This window comes from Anser anser (genome assembly GCF_964211835.1).
Source record: "Anser anser genome assembly, chromosome: 8".
Taxonomy (NCBI): Eukaryota; Metazoa; Chordata; class Aves; order Anseriformes; family Anatidae; genus Anser; species Anser anser.
Window position 1 is genome coordinate 29,716,334 of NC_139728.1, and position 12,378 is coordinate 29,728,711.

Consider the following 12,378-nt stretch of genomic DNA (forward strand, 5'->3'; position numbering starts at 1 on the left):
AGATGTGAAGTAAAACACCAGCTGCAAAACGTGAGAGAAGCAGGCACCATCCTCATCATCATGAAAACTCGCCACATCAACTTTCACATGAGGCTTATGTGCAAAATGGACAAAATTAGTTTCAACTCTGCTCTGAGGAGGGCCTTGAAAGTCCAGGAGCGGCACCGAGGGACTGACTCATCCCTGCCCTTACAATAAATTTGCCAGTGTTTACTTCTTCTTGCTTTGTTGTGAAACAATAAATTAGAGAGACTTCTTGTTTGGTTTTTGTGTTCTGGCACATAACACGCTACTATTAATAACTGATTTTTATTACTATGGGCCTCCGTTTTCAGAGAGTTAACAAGTCAACAAATATTGAACACACAATGGGCAAATATTGAACAGAGAATTATTTTTTTACTATTATTATTTTGTTGTTAAAGATGCCACCTCCCATGAATGTATAATTTCGCTGTATGGCAAGAACAAAGTCTGTCACTGCATTAAGCCAAAACCAACCTGTCTTTAGGATGCACTATTAGGAGATTACAGCTGTTGAATCTGTCTTAAAATAAACTTGAAAGTCTGCCAGGCTTTGGGATAGTGTTGTGCAGTACAAATGGTAGAAAAAGCCAACTCAGCTTGTCAGGTATAAAAATCTTACTCTATTGCTGGCCTTGTGATTGGAACTTACAAATAAATATCAAACTTGCAGAGGAGAGCAGGCTGTGATTTCTCCTCAGGTATGGACCATCTAACCTCGCCACTGATAACTACACCTGTAGACTGCAGATGCCTCAAGGTATCTGGCAATTAATCTAGGGACACGTGCCTGAAGTGCATTTCTCATCTGCATCCAGCACTGAGGCTTCCATTTGGCTAAATGTCCCCTTTTGAAACCAGCAGGGGATCACCTTCAGTGTCTGTTATTTAGTAAAGGATAAAACACTTCAGACTTAGGCTCCGTAGGATGGACAAGCTGAACACTTCTGCTCTGCCAAACATGCTTGTGTCCCTCAGCGAGGAGGCCCTTTGTGACGTTAGGAGCAATGTATTTCCAGGGTGATATTTATCCACGAAGCGCTGCTGCTTATGATCATTAACTGCTTTCAGGTGCCATAGATAATTGGCATTTAAATACCCAGATAAACAATTGCACCTTCCTTCCCCAGTCCCCAGGCAATGATACGTCTCTCATTGTGTGCACCCAGGATGTTTTCTCCCAAGCACCGACACCAGCATTGCTCCGGTCTCTGCTAGCTCCCCGATCCCTCCTGCGGCCATCCTGACTGAGGCACCCAAGCGCTCCTGGCAAGCATCTCCTTTGAAGGCACCTAAAGCTTGAAGCTCTGACCCTCCCAGTGCTCACTCCTGCTTGGTACGTGCCTAACGTCAGGAAGGCGGCAGCACGTGCAGGGCTGTGCTCCCTGCAGCCACCTACCCGTGCATCCTCCTGCCTGGAAGCTGCCAGAGCGTGATGCAAACTGAGCACTTGTTACGAGCTACCAGGGGCTGTATTTCTGGTGGCACCATTGGCTTTCTGCTCGTATGTACACAGAGGAAATGGCAGACTTTAAATAACAAATTTTCACTGATGCCTTTTGCTATCTTTACAACGCATTTTAAAATAAATGAGAGATTAACACAGGAAAAAAGTACTTAAGGTGCATGCTCAGTAACTATTTTTTCATAACGTTTTAATGGATTCAGGGTTGAGCTCCACTAAAATCTGGATTTATTAGAAACGCTATATGCATTTCAATGGAGTTTTCATCATGAATCTAGATATTTTACATTATTTCAATAGAGCTGACCCTCTGATTCATTAGAAATGCTTCAATATAACCAATGGAGCATTTCTAATGATTCTGGTTTTACAGCAAATCCAAGGGTCAGCTGTACTGAAAACAATAGTGCTAACCTCTAGGTTTATTAGAAAAATGCTTTGTGTCTCAATGGAGCATTTCTAATAAATCAGATAAATAGGGATCTCCCAGAAAAATGCTCTACTGGTGAAACAGACAAATGGATTTGTTATTATTGAGATCCTTTAAAAACAAAGATTGTTTAATAGGCTTCTTTGGTTGTTCATTCCAGTGTAATCCCCTCCTACCTGGAGTTTAGCTCTTCAGTGTTAAAAACTTAGTAAAAGTCCTTGGCAGTGCCATCTGGTTGAACAACAAGCACTCCTGTTTCAAACCGTCAAGTGTTTTTCACTTCACTGAAGAAGAAATGAAGGCATGGCGGGTTGCATGGCGTGGGAGTTGTAGTTGCCAGATCCGGGTTTGGTGCTGGGATGCATCCCTTCGCTCTCTGCTCGCTGCCTCTGCCATAGGGACAGGGAGAAAGGGTGAGTGATAGAACAGCTCAGCAGCAGGTATTGCCAGTCCTCCCCTACTGTGGGTGCACACGAAATTTAACTGCAGAATATGACGCTGAGGTTTTTAGATCTTTAAGCTTTTTTTTTTTTTAACTTCCCTTCTGAAGGTCTAAAATTTCAGACAAAAAATTGTCATGCAATGTGGTCCACCTCTCACACAAACCATCTCAACGGGCCTCTTCCCACCGACCCGAGTCCACTTGCATCACATCGTGTAGAAGCTGCAGCTCCTGAGCCAGAACCACAGACACCCATCATCAGCTTCCGCTGGAACATCATCATCTCCTCTTGGATCATCTTCCACTGGAAGTCCGGGAGCCACGGGCAGGCACCGCAGGCACTCCCGGCTTCAGCCAGGAGGAGTCAATGGCTGTGCTGGGGATGCAGAAAGCTCCTCGGAAAGCTGAGGCAATGCTTTCTGTTTAAGAGGAAAGGCCAGTGAGGTAATTTCAATGACTCCAGATTTGGTTAGAATGATCCATATTTATTGAGTGTACTCTGTGCTGTCCAGCTATTTCCCTGCGGTTCAACTGCTGCACATAAACCACAGTTACAGATCTGGGTTCCCATGGTCTCTCCGGGTGAATTGCAAATCCTTGGCTAGAAGCCACTTCGTCTCACTTTGAACACTTCTCTAGTCCCCTTTACTACCCGGCAACTTCAAGAAATCTGCTGACCGGTTTCTCTGAAAACCTAAAAATAAAACATGCTGCAGTGGTGACATCCACAAAAACGGAAACTCCACTTTAAAAATGATTTGTGTCTGAGTGTGTTGGGTTTTTTCTTTTTTCTTTTTCTTTTTTTTTTTTTTTTTTCCCCCAAGTTAGAAGATTTTACCTCGGCGTGAAAATTGATCAAGTCACACAGGAGTCAAACAGAAGGAATTTTACCTATGGGATGCTGGACATCTGTCCTTCTGCCTGGTGCTTGAATACAGGATTGTTTTGTTGCCTGAGTGTGGGAAGATGCTGAACCTGTCTGCTCTAGTTCCTGCGAGTACCCTGTCAGGGTTAGGGGTCTGTGACCACCACGGATTTCCCTGTCTTGCAGTGTCTTCCATAACACGAGTTTATGCTGATAGCAAAATTGTCCTCTAAATGATAAGCAAGTTTTTTAGCAGAAATCCCAGGTCTGGGGGGCTGTCTGCTCGGTCAGAGGGATTATAGCAAAAACATCACTGGGATTTCAAGACTCTTCCTACCCCAGAGGCACTGGCAATATCACCACCAGGCAACCTCCTCCCCCTACCCGCTCCAATGAGATACAGCAGTTTATCATGTCAAGCCTTGCTGCTGAGTGCTGTGTCTAGGGCCTCTGGCTGTCAGAGGCAGGATTTCATCTTGGGGTCCCTAAGGCCATATAGAAAGCCTAAAATGTTCATTTATGTTTCTTATTGTCTGGCCAAATCTGTGTGTGCTTAAAAAATATCCAGGAGTTTAAAGTCTGATCCCTGCATTATAGTGGCTTAGAAATTTACTTGGTATTTTAAAAAGTTAAATACATTTTTTAAACAGCAATGTCTTTTCAGCTCTTAGTTACTTTACATAAACTGTTTAGCTATGAAATGTTTCCTCCTGTGCCGTTAATTTCTGAGATCAATCTCTCCCATTACAGTTTTGCAAAGCAGCTCCATTAAAGATAAATATTGCTATATAGGTCTAATTCAGAGATATCTGTACAGATGTATGTGCAACGCATGCGTATTTAGGCGTACAGGAATTAGTACCTGTTTACCAGGATTTACATATGTTTGTGTGTATGTGTGCCATAGACAGTACTCCGATAATAATCACCGTGGGTTTATGTGTTAGTAACGTGTGTAGATTTATGTTTTATATACATGCAATGTATCTGTAGAGCCATAACTTAATCTGCTGCTCAGAATTTATTTCGGCTTTCCACATGAGCTCTTTTAAACAATGCTAATTGTTTCAGAACCAAAATCATTGATGATAACTCTTTTAGGAATTGTCATGTTGTCTATAAATATTTAGCGACTGGATTGCATTTGCCAATGTAGTCCTGTATTACAGATGAAAAGGTAGCATCTGCTGAAATTAAAAGTGGCCACATTTTCACTGTAGCTTAATTAAATGCCAAAATTTATCTACATTAACAACAAAGTGGTGAAATTTATTGATCAATTCACATGATATAAGTTGACAAATGGCCCGAGCAATTTCCATAATTTTCTACACGTGTTAAAATTTGTAATGAAAAAAGAATACTATATTAACTTTAAATGTGAAATGAAAGGGGGATTTTGTAATGGGAGCGGGTGCCCTGGGGCAGTAAGCTGTGTTTTCCATGCCCTGTCCAGGCCGAGGCTGTTTGAGCTGTGTACAGATGGGCCTTTGACAGTCCTACAGCTGTTCTCCTAATTGTCCATTAAGTGTTCTATTGATTCTCTGATTCAAAGTACATGTCTTTCAGCTCAAGCTATCGTGTGAAGTGGCAGACACATTCCTCGTAGAATGACAGAGCTGCTTGAAACCTAAAAATGTGGGCTGCCAGTTTCAATTGAGGATCCGGCTTTCAAAGGGGAAGGCTTGGTTAAAGGAGCTTTGTAATAGCTGGTTGGATTTTAGTTTCTAAACTTTTAGCATCAATCAATTAAAGCAGCAGCAGCAGCAGCACGGAAAGTTTTAATTCCTAGTTAAGCATTACAGATTGCACCTTGCTGCTACAGTCCTTCCCGAGGATAGCAGGTTGCAATAATAAGGATTAGATCTTGTTTAGCTCTATGCAGAGTTATTTTTTTAAGACCCTCTGACATATGTAATGATATTCTCATTTGACTTGCAAGTTCACTTTTAGCCTTTTTTTTTTTTTTTTTTAAAGGAAGATCATCTGCAATTCCAGATTATGCCAGTCAGGAGCCTGTTTAAAATCATCTGCCTTTAATCTTAAGAGTGAAAGATAAGATGCATATCTGTTGCAAGGACCATAAATCTTCAAAGAAACAAATAGCCATAGATAAAACTGTAAAAGTTATTTAGTTCTCTTCCGAAGGAGGTTTATTAATCTAAAATTTCCAGTCCATTGTGTCATGATTTGGTTATCGCACTGTATCTCATTTCTTGCAATCGTATAAGCCTTGTGTTTCAAGCAGTGAGATGAGATCCTTATAGCTTAAACTTGATCAATTGTATTCAGACGTATCACTAGGGCTAGGAATAAAATAAATAAATAAATAAATAGAAACAAAAAATAGCCAGTTGAACACAGACTTGGGCCGTGAATGATTTTTTGTTCAGAATGTTTTCTCTTATTTTACTGAGGTGCATATGAATTGATTTTATTATCAAATTTACACTGAATTTTAAATTCTTGTTTGTTTGGCTTTTTAAAGCATAATTCCTGATAGAAAGCACGCAAACAAACTGTTTATAGACTTACTACTTGGGAACCATCCGCAGTAGTTGTGCACAAAATGAGCTTTTCCCATATAATGTCAGTTCCATCTGCCTTTATATTTTTCTTTTAAAACATCCCCATCATCTAAATGAGACATGAAACTGTTTCCGATAAAGCTTAAAATAAAGAGAATTATTTCTCTTCAAGAAGAGTTTTATCCTTTATAGTTAATGAAAAACCACTCTCCTGTGAATGTTTAAGATCTGCTTGTTCTTTAATCACCTCCTTCCACCATTGCCCGTGTTAGTTTTTGCACCCCAGCCACCTTTGTGTGGTTGCACTGCTGATGAGCTTTACCTCCTGATCCCTCTGAGTGGTGATTCAGGAGTCAGATTCACCAACGTGGAGGCTAACAGATGACTTCCACCCATCAATCAAATTAGTTACAGCCTTTTAATTTAAACAAGAAGCTTGCTAATTTGAACGGAATTAGTGTTTTTGTTTTTAACCTTACCCTGTTTGTCTTTGGTATGTCAAATACACAAGCATCAGGAATGTTTAATCCTAAGTAAACCAACTAGATGGGGATTCTAAGAATACAACCAAAATTTCTACCAATGCTTCAAAGGTTGACAAAGACGATAAAAGGAAAAAAAAAGGAAAAAAAGAGAAAGTGTGTGTAGAAGTGTGTGTAGGAGAGGAGATGCATTTCACATTTTATAAGCAGAGTTTTCCTCCCTGTTCAATAAAAAGGAGTACATGTGAAATTAGAGAAGTAGTGCAGTGAGCTGTACAACGTTACATGGTGCCTTTTGTCCTTTTAGGAATGCAAGTTTAGGGTTTGAGGCATAGGCCACTAAAAACGCCTTATGTCAAGGGAACAGTAACCACCCAGTTGTTTTCACCATTGAAAAAGGAAAGTGAAAAGTCTCTTTACTTGAATAAACCATGTATTTGATACCTGAAAAACATTTTGTGAATCTACTTTGATTCCAGCACTTTCAATTACATTGTTAGCCAGTTTTTAAAAAAGATTTTTAGAAGCTTTCAACTGTAGACTTTTGTCTTGTTGAATGAACTTCAGCTACACTAAATTTTAAGTAAATTTGTGATGACTGAGCAATATACATTGGCTGAGCTAGAATCCAATAACCCACAGGACAAATTAATTTTCAACAAAAAGGGCAGAAACCTCAAGTGCCATGAGTATATGGAATCTCAGTCTATCTCTCTGGAGCCATTTTTGCAAATCACTACAGCTATTCATAATCTAAATCAGTCTCCTTTAGCAGCAGAAAGATCTTTTTTCATGACAAAACAGAAGATGACATTCATTAGTGCCTAACTTGCATAAGCTACCTTAAATTTATTGGTGCTCTTATACTTATCTGGGTAAGAATTCCTTTGTCTACAGCTATAGGAAAATTCCGTATGTACTACTTAAAAATATAAATTGTCACTTTTATCAGAACTTTTGGCAGTTTACTTTATTTTAGAAGTAAAACTGGTGGTTAAGGTTTTAAGACTTCCAATGGGCGTTGTTTCAATCATGGTTAATATGCACCCAGGATAGCAATACCAATATAAGTGAGCAGTTGTACAAAAACCTAGAGAACTGTCGCTGGGTGCTAACTTTTCCCTGTATTTAAGTACAATTTATGACATTACAGAAGAATCCTACAATGTGTGTGAGGATTCGGGGAGGAAAGCCAACCCTTGGCTGGTACAGATGGAGCTGTACAGCATTGTCTGGACAGCATCTCCCTCTTCTCCTCTGATGGACTGCTTCTTACATGGAAGATCTACCAAGCCACACCAATCCGTCTGCAAATCTCACATATCCTGCAGAAACTGCCGAGTCTGATTATTGTAAAAATGCACATTCGAGTCAGTATATAGGAAATAAAATATAAATGGATTTGCTTTAATGTGATGCAAGCGAATACTGGTCTTCATCCACCTGTTTTATAAACTCCATTTCCTGTCTTGGGTACAGACTGTTAATTCTTAAATGCCTTTAGTTTGATGTCTCCTACTTGGGATACAATTGCAAGAAGTACTGTGACCTAAAGATTGACATGCATGTCATTTGTACAAGTGCTCTTTATTTCTTCGTACAGAAAAAAAAGTGGAATAAGCATTTGTGGCAGCATTTGTTAAACCCTGGATAAAGCTAAATGATCACAGAGTGACTCTAGCCTCAAAACATATGAGCTGATGCTTGCTTTCAATTACAATTTCTTTTATAGGGTGGAAGGGGACAGGGATGTTTGAATGACAAATGAGACAGAAAATAACGAGAACGTGAGTTGCTATGTCTGCTCTTTCTTTTTGGGTAGAATGACTTTGTGTGCTAGGTCCCACGCTGACAACAGATGATGGTAGCTCTACCTGAATGCAAGCAGCAGGTATCTGGGCTTCAGAAGGGGAAGATGTGATCTCAGTCACAACGGCTGCTATCGAGCTCTAATGAGGAAGTCTCATATGGCCAAAACTCTGCTGTGTTGCTCAAAATATTTTCTGGATTCTACTTCTAGTTCTCAATTTCCATTGCTGAGACCATCCCTGAAAAGTAAGGAACTAGTTCCAGCCCAAGACAACAGAAGAAAGTTCACCCAGTACTATTTTTTGGATCCATTGCAGGCTGTTGTAACAGGTAAATGAAATTAAAAAGCTACAGAAAACACATCAGAATTAATGTTTTCTTCATGTTTGCATACATTTAAGGAACCAAGCTAAAAGAAAAAAAATACAAATCAAAGACTTCTGACTTCCTGCCAGGATCATAATATCTTCCATGGTCAGTCATGAAGTATAGATCCTATCTCAGATGGAGTGAGAGCGTTCAGATTTAGGAGTGAAAAATGTAACAGAGATCTCGTGGTAGAGATGGGAAAAATCTTGGGAACTGTCTTGCATATTTTTTCCTCATATCTGAGCAAAAGCTTGGGTAAGCTCTTAGTTGGGGCCATCCTTCTTTGGAGAAAAGGCAGCTGTATAATTCCTCTTTTATCGCCTGCATGCTGTTGCTGGCTCTGCCTCAGTGGATGACCTTGGCTAGTCATTTCCCTTCTATAAAGTGGCAATTGGGCTATTTACTCCCTTCCCATAGGTGCTAGGAAGCTTAATTAATATCTGCTTTGAGATCCTCAAAAGGTGCTAAAGTGTTACTATATACTAAAAACAATCTTTGTAGCTCTAAACACTGAAAAGAAAAGGGACTATTAACTAGCTGTCAGTTTAGAAGGTGCTGTATGAAGCGTACAGGGCGAGTGCACAATGAACTGCCTCTGTTCCTGGAAGCACAGACCGTTCTGCAGTGACCCTTCTGTATGAGTCTCATCTCCATGAAAGTTTTCCCATCCAAGCTCCCAATGTTAAAAAATGACTCTTCTCCAGCCTGTTTTCTTCAGGAAACTGTGGAGAGCACTCGTAGTGGAAGAAGAAGATCACTGTATGGGAAGGAACACATCTTGCCTCAAGAGATCCTAACACGGCACACAAATCCCATTGCAAGAGCTTCCCTGGTGCTCCTGCACACCTTGAATGTGCAATCTGCAGCTTTTTGTCAAAGCACATGATTTATGAAACGCGGCTGGCTATGCACTGACGCCTCAGTGCAGCTTGGCTGTGCTGCGTGGTTTGCTCACCTGAAGAATGGGGATGACAGTCATGGCTAGTCAAGAGAAGCTGCCAAGCATCCTTTGATATATAATACAGAGATTGCAGTGCACAGGACTGGGAACAAGAACAAAATCAGGTTCTTGGCCTGCAGACATTGCCATGTATCTCAAACCAACCTTCAAAGAAAGTTATTACATTAGAGTGAGAGCAGATCAAATCAGACGGTAATGTTTGCTTATTATTGTCAGTTTTCAACTGCAACCTATGTTGTCTCTGAGCAATTTGTCCTTCGATTTGAAGCTGATTGAGAGCAGAACAAAACGGCTCAATTATAAAGTTACCATAGCTGGATCTCTTTAAAAGTGTGCCTAAAAATCTCAGCTCTGCCTCGTTCTGAGGAAATCTGTGCTGTAATTTGGCAATCTTCTCAGGATGGCCCTGGGGGGGAGGGGGTAGAATAAAAGAAGAAGGCAATTTACTTCCATCAGGTTTCTGGGTTTTCAGCTTAAGCTGATGGTATTGAAATGAAGGTGAGATTTGTTTAAACCTCTTCTGGAGCGAAACAGCCATTTCCAGCTGATGCCATATCACATTGTGGAGTGACAGTAGGGAGGGGGGAAGGAGTTGAGATGCAGGTGGGATGAGAGGATCCATACAAGATTTCAGCATGTTCTGCTGGAGAAGAGTGAGGTTGCTTGAAAACCAAAATTGGAGTGGTTCAAACTGCCCCCTTCAGAGCATATGTTAATCATATGCTTTAGAAACAACAACAAAACTAAGAATGGAGGTTTAGACTCTGCAAACTCTGCTGTGTCTGCAAAGCTACTGAGAAAACAAACCAACACATGAGAATCAAGCCATGAAAACTCAGTGTGTTGGCTCCTCCTTTCTGCAGCTCTATCAGATTTACCCAGGAGCTGCTACAGCTCAGTTCTGGGCTTGGCTCCATCTTGCCAGCTTCAAACTAAAATAGAACCATTACAATAACAAATTTTCACTGGGTCATTTTCCTAAGAAACATGGAGAGAAGAATATCGGGCCTGGAGTAAACACCAAAAAAAAAAAAAAATCACCTATAAACAGAAAGATCTGGCAAGAAGTACTCTGTGTGGCCCAGGCTGTGTGTTACCCATGCATACATTTACTTTATTCCTTACACCCTCGTGTCAGAGCGTCTCGAACTTGGCATCATATCTTTGCAGAGAGGTGAGTTGCTGCAAAAAGGGAAATAATCCTCTTAGGCGGTGACCATGGTTAATGCACATTTCCTTGCACTTCACAAGTGGTGAATGAGAGGTCTGATTAAACATGATACAAAAAGAGCTTGTAAGTAGCACTGTTTACTAACATTTCAATTTCTATGCCTCATTTATTAGACTTAGAATAAAAAGGTTAGAGGGGTGTTTGGGATTGTCTTTAACCTTGATGATATTTCCACTGAAGCAGCATAATGGCTCTTAATTGCTTAAGTGAAGAGAACATGTTGACATGTCCTTCTTTGTGCTTAAAGCTCTGTGCCTAAACCATTATGCTAATTCAAGCATTATATACACCAAAGTATTTATGGGACTGACACAAGTGATGTTGCAGGTAAAGGGCTGTGAAATGGTCTGTAAACAGAGAGAATTGATTCCAGGCCCAAAGCAATGCTGTTAAAGTCACAGACATTGAACAGCCAGCCCTACAATTTCTATCCAGATTGTCAAACTGGGTCAGACAGTGTCAGCAGGGCTGCCATTATAGATCAGATGGGTGGCTTTAATAATATGTAAACCAACCACATAAACGCAAATTAACATGGAGGCAATACGGACTTGACTGTGCCTTTTTTTTTTTTTTTCCTGTGCACAGCAGTTTTGGTCACAGAATACTCAATTGTAACATTTGCTAAAACATTTAGGTGTTTAAATAAAAGAGAGAGAAAGAACATCAGCACCATGACTTGTAACTGCATCTCTCCTAGTCCAGAGAGCAGCGCTGCGATTTGAAGGGATCACAAAGGCTCTGTACACCACGGGAATCTCCGTACACAAATAAATAGTCCAGCTGGGGGGGGGGTTGTTTGCCAGTTTATCAACATATGCAGTTGTACAGATTTTTTTTTTTTGGTTTTCCTCCTTGGGTCTAAGGTTAACAATACAGTTTTACATCCTGATGAAATTATTTATTACCTTACCTGTGTTATTAATTGTATCTCATAGATTTTCAGCAATTAATATAATTTTGAAAGTACAGTTTCCTTTAAACCCTGGATGTAATTTATTATTTGCACTTCACTAATTTTAGATAGCAAAATGAGACTGATCAGCTCTTGTTTTATTTCTGCTTTTTTATATTTTATTTTTGGCTCCGGAGTGTTAGACTAACACTTCTGTTTAGTTTTTAAAATGAGGCAGAGTGATATCTTAGTGTCTGTATCTCTCTTGTGCATTTAAAGTAGACATTTCCTTGATTCTGATTTTTTTTTAAATGTCATGAGAACAGTATCATTCATCCTAGACCTCCTCATGCGTACCATGTAAACCTCAGAGATGTTGTATATTCATAGTAGTTTGTAATTATTTAAATGACAGTAAATACAAAATAGCAGATTTCATACCAACTCTTTTTTTTTTTTTTTTTTACAGAAAAATATAAACGTTTAACTTAAATTCACCTGAGTGTCCTTTGAAGGTGATCCTTCAATAAAAGAGAGATTTGAGATTCAACAGACCTGATTATAGGTGAAAATCTAGAAAAATAAGGAATACGTGCAGCCTATTTCCTCACAGCAGAAAAGCTATGCCTTTTCCAGCAAAGCACACCTTGGTCACATGTCGGTATTTCCTTTCTTACACCCTGGAATATTTCTGATTCTATGTCACTTTATAGATTTCTGCATTGCTAAGAGAATTACAATGCAAAAACCTCACCTGGCCAATCTAGTCACAAAGATTTTGGAATTATCCATCTCAGATGAGCGTGCCCATTGAGATTACCAACATATTCACTGTATGCTGACATTTCTTGGATCAAATACATAATATCATAGCAAA

At 39.9% G+C, this 12,378-nt stretch overlaps 1 protein-coding gene and 1 long non-coding RNA gene across 4 annotated transcripts in view; one reads left to right on the forward strand and one right to left on the reverse strand.

Annotated features, from left to right (window-relative positions):
- LOC310903257 (uncharacterized protein) overlaps positions 1-12,378 on the reverse strand; it is a 142,905-nt gene that overhangs the window by 1,242 nt on the left and 129,285 nt on the right. The window lies entirely within an intron of this gene.
- LOC310903258 lies at positions 4-5,229 on the forward strand. Its single transcript, XR_014587396.1, has 3 exons — positions 4-1,360; positions 2,080-2,332; positions 2,470-5,229. It is a non-coding gene; the product is annotated as an uncharacterized lncRNA (long non-coding RNA).